This window comes from Canis aureus, chromosome 23 (genome assembly GCF_053574225.1).
Source record: "Canis aureus isolate CA01 chromosome 23, VMU_Caureus_v.1.0, whole genome shotgun sequence".
NCBI lineage: Eukaryota > Metazoa > Chordata > Mammalia > Carnivora > Canidae > Canis > Canis aureus.
Genome location: NC_135633.1, coordinates 27,770,646 through 27,775,942, shown reverse-complemented (window position 1 = coordinate 27,775,942; position 5,297 = coordinate 27,770,646).

Genomic DNA, 5,297 nt, shown 5'->3' with positions numbered 1-5,297 from the left:
CCACAACCCTGAGATCAAGAGTTACATGTGCTCTCTCTACCAACTGAGCCAGTCAGGTGCCCCAGACTATCTTTGTTTTAAAGACTTTTGATAAATTGTTTAACTTCTCTAAACTCAGTTTCTCCATCAAAAATGGCAACTATTGGGATCCCTGGGTGGCGCAGCGGTTTGGCGCCTGCCTTTGGCCCAGGGCACGATCCTGGAGACCCGGGATCGAATCCCATGTCGGGCTCCCGGTGCATGGAGCCTGCTTCTCCCTCGGCCTATGTCTCTGCCCCCCCCCCCCCTCTCTCTGTGTGACTATCATAAATAAATAAAAATTAAAAAAAAATGGCAACTATTCCATATGTTCAGAAAGTTAAATAGAGGCATGGAAGACATAAAAAAAGACACAAATCAAACCTTTAGAAATGAAAACCTCAGGGGGATCCCTGAGTGGCTCAGCGGTTTCGCACCTGCCTTCAGCCCAGGGCGCGATCCTGGCGTCCCGGGATCGAGTCCCGCGTCGGGCTCCCTGCATGGAGCCTGCTTCTCCCTCTGCCTGTGTCTCTGCCTCTCTCTCCCTCTCCCTCTCTCTCTCTCTCTTTCTCTGTCTATCATAAATAAATAAAAATAAATCTTAAAAAAAAAAAAGAAATGAAAACCTCAGATGTCTGTGATGACACCAGGTAGGACTAAGAGTAGATTACACATAGAAGAAAAGATTAGCAGAGTTAAAGGCACAACAATATAAACGGTATAAATGAACTACATAGATAAAAATGAATTAAGAATAACAGAAAGAGCATGGGTAAGCAAATGTGACTATGGTCAACTTTATTTTCAGTATCCATTTTTTCCCCTTCTTACTAGAATTCATTGAGATACTATGACAGTCTCAGGAGATGAGCCGCTCCAAGAAACTTAATCTGGCCATACATACATCTCATACCTATGCTCTGGCTACAACTTTTAAAATATAGAATGTTAAAGACGGGTAGGACTTCACCAGGCATTCCACACATACCCACACCCTGACCCCATTTTACAGAGTGAGGCCCAGAGAGTTCAAATGAATTGTCCAACCAGACACCATAGTTGCAGGGCAGGGGCTGGAGCCCAAATCTCCTGGCTTCATGTAATTCCATTCAACACAACAAACACCTAAGTGAGCCCCTGGGAACCAGGCCATGGGAAAGGAGTGGTAGGGGTTTTCTGGGAAGGGGCTCTGGATGTAGGTGACTTCACTGGGTGGGGGCTCAGAGCCAGAGAACATTTGATTGTTCCTAGCCAATCTGTCCCAGTCCTCCACCCCCAGTGGGCATGTCCTGGATAAACTGACTTTGTACAATACAAAGCTAGATTAAATTCCTGCAACCCATGAAGCTAAGCAAAATGTATGAGCACACAGGAGAAGAGCTTAATTCTGTTAAGAATTGTTAAAAGGCAGGAAAGATTTCTATAGTAAAAGCTGGCAGAGTGTGAGTACTTAAGGCAATAGTCACAATCAAAGGCCATTTGCCAGTCTGAGAGTTAGGTTTGAATCCCGATTCAGCCATTTGAACAAATTCCTTTCACCTCTCTAAGCCTGTTTCTTGAGCTATAAAATTCATATTAAACTATTTCCATGCAAACTGGGGAAGATGAAGTGAGATAAAGTAGGAAAAGTGTTTAATGTTAATGGTGGCAATTAGAACTGTTACTACTGTACTCCAGAAGCATGCACAATTAATCCTCACAATAGTCCTGATATGTAACATTTTATTAGCATAATTGTTTTATAGATTAGGGAAGTAGTGCTTGGAGAGATTAAGGACATTATTCAAGTTGCTTACTAAGTACTGCTAAGGTACCAACCTCTGCAGCCTGGCTGAAAGTACATATTGGGGGACAGGTGAAAATGGTAAAATAAACGTCAGATATGTCAAACTCTGGAGATGGAGTTACTTTCTAGAAGCCCTGTGCACCTTTTTTTGAACTATATGATAATAGGTTGTGGTTCATCTTTTTGGAAGTTATTTTGATCTTAGGTGGTAGGAGGAAAGACTCCCTTTATTCTCCCCCCCCCTTCAAAGACTCCCTTTAGACTTTTTTTTTTTTAATTTTATTTATTTATTCATGAGAGACACAGAGAGAGAGGCAGAGACATAGGCAGAGGCAGAGACATAGGTAGAGGCAGAAGCAGGCTCCATGCAGGGAGCCCGATGTGGGACTCGATCCTGGGACCCCAGGATCGCAACCCGAGCCAAAAGCAGAGGCTCAACCACTAAGCCACCCAGGCAACGCTCCCTTTAGACTCTAAGAAAAAAATTTTAACAATGAAAATTGTTCACCAAGTAGCTAGCAGACTGTTTCTCAAACTCAAGTTATGGATGGGCCACTATTCAGAATTCTCATAGACTATGGGCCCCTGGCTGGCTCAGTCAGTGGAGCATACAACTCCTAATCTCAGGGTTGTAGGTTTGAGTCCCATGTTGGGTGTAGAGATAACTTAAAAATAAAATTAAAAAAAATTTTTTAATTCTCATGGACTCACTCCAAAGTTGACTAATTTTTATTTTAATTCCACTTACATATTTTTTAAAAAGATTTTATTTATTTATTTGAGAGTGAGAGAGAGATCACAGAGGTAGAGGGAGAAGCAGACTTGCTGCTGAGCAGGGAACCCGATGTAAGGCTCGATCCCAGGACCCTGAGATCATGACCGGAGCCAAAGGCAGACACTTAAACCAACTAAGCCACGCAGGCACCCCTGCCACTTACATATTTATAAGAACAAAACTCAGTATACATTCTTTGTGCTTATGGTTCTTCTACAACTCTAAACCAAGACAAATGGAAAATAAAACTATAAAATTAAACCTATAAAATAAAACCTATAAAATTCAAATAAAAACTTCAATTGAATGTGATAGAAGATGTTTTTTTGCTGAAATTAAATTGCTATTTGAAACTTGACTGTGCCTCATACAGCTTTGGCATAGTTCTTTAGAGTTTGGCACACTCATAGCACTGTGTAACTGTAGGCAGTTCCTATCATGCGTCTCTGGTCAAACTCATGGAAAATCTTGATCTTGATAGTACTCCAAGAACCCATTTGACTTTCACGTGGCATCATTTACATTAAGTCCACCTCCCTCCCATTGTAACAGTTAATGTAGCACTACTGGACACCAGAGCAATCACAAGCATAAAGTAAATGTGTGGCGTGGCAGGTGATGGTCTTCCAGACAACTGAGAGCGTGACTGTTTTAATTTGTGTGGAATATCACCAGAATGAAATATAACATTTTTAAAATCTCATAGACACATTTTAGGCTTCTAAAAATCTATGAGCCATGAGGAGTCTACAGACTCTGGTTTGAGAAGCTCTGGTCCAACTATCTCCAAAAGTCGGGTGTCTTTACTTAAAGAACTATAAGGAAGAACATCAGTCCCCTGGGATCGGAATGACTGAGTCACTTGTACATACACTATTCTGCTGTTTCCCCCTTTTATCTGCCTGGTGAACTTCTACTTGTTCTTTGAGTGTATTCATCCTCTGGAAGTCTTTTCTGGCTTCTAGAAGCTGAGTCAGCCTTGCACACTCTGCACTCTTACCATACATACCCGATATGCTCAGTCTCCAGCCCCCTTAGCCCTGGTGATATAATTATTCTTTCACCCTCTTGCCTTGCCCCCGTATCATCCCCTCCATCCTTTAGACTGCAAGCTTGGTGAAGGGAAGAACTGAGTCTGACCCATTTGTGGTCCTCATTTCCCTACACAAGGACCAGGCACAGGGTATTGCTCAGATAGGAATACTAAATAGATGAATGAATGAATGAATGAATGAATGAATGAATGAATTCATTAATTACTGAGCTAAGGGACCTCTCTTCTAGCTCTAGGATATTCAGCTCTACCATCCAACTCAGCATTTTCTTTCCTGTCTTCAACTCCCACTGTTCTCTTCAAGAGCTTGAAAAAGACTCATCCTAGACTCAGGCTATCAGAGATAGAAGCACCTAGTGAAATGAATAGAACTAAAATGCAGAGAGGGGAAATTATTTGCCCCAGGGAACCCAGCTAGGATGTGAAAGCACTAGAAATGTAACTACATTTACATTTTGTGCTCTGATTCTCATTTCTAAGGCATTATTTATTTATCATTTATTCCTTTATTTATTTTTGATTAGACCTCCCTTGGGGGAAACCCATGTTCCCTTGTGACCTCACCTCCCCATGGCAATGTTTTGGGAACAAACTGGATTCTCACGGTTCTCCCAATGGTGGCAGGGTGCCCATGTCAGGCAAGGTATTTTTCACAATGAAAAAGAAACAAAAATAGCGTCAGACCTCATTTGTAATTTCCCCATAGCAGCCAGAATCTAAAATCTCTTTGTTTCCCTTCTCAGTTTATTATGCTGCCCTTGTCCTTGGTAAAGTAGAGGAAAAAAGTGGATTTGAGGGCTTTAAAAAAAAAATCTGTACTTATTTGTTTACGTAATATTTACTCCCAGAAGCATTTATTTTTGCAGCATAGGCCAATACGGACATCCTGCAATTCCCACCCGCCTTTCCTCCTTCATTTGGATGTCTCACTTCTCTCCCATGGCTGAAAACACTAGTGTCATCCCTGACCCCCGGATATCCTTCTTCCTTCCAGGCAGAAAGGCAACCTGGCTTCTCAAGCCAGGCTTTCCCAGTGGGCCATCGTCGGTTTGACCCCACCACCACCAGATCCTCGTTCAACATTTAATCACTTCCTCTCTCGACACCCATCCTGCTCTTCTTCATCCTGCCTCTTGGCCTTGTCCCTGGAACCCAGGTGAAGAAAAATCCAGAAGGAAGGAAGGAAGGAGGAAACTCAGACACAGAGATCACCCACTGGGTGCCTGAGAACATGCTTTTTTAGTGTGGGGAATAAGGGTCGGGCTTCTCTCATTCTGGAATGATCAAATGAATGAGTGAATGAATGAGTGAACGAATGAATTTATTTAGTGGTAAAATACACATAACATTAAACTTACCATTTTAGCCATATTTTAAGTATATAGCTCAGTGGCATTAACTAATTTACATTATGGTACAACAATCACTATTATCTATCTTCAAAACTTTTTTTACGAACCCAAATTGAACCTCTGTACCTATAACTCCCCATTCCCCTCTTCCCAGCTCCTGGTAAACACTGAACACTTTCATATACATTATTTCATTTAGTCCTCCCATCTGCCTTATGAGGTAGATACTGCTATCCCCATCCTTGACACCTGAGAAATCTGAGGCTCAAAGAGGTTAAGCAATTCAGCTCTTAAGAATCCAGGCTGAGATTA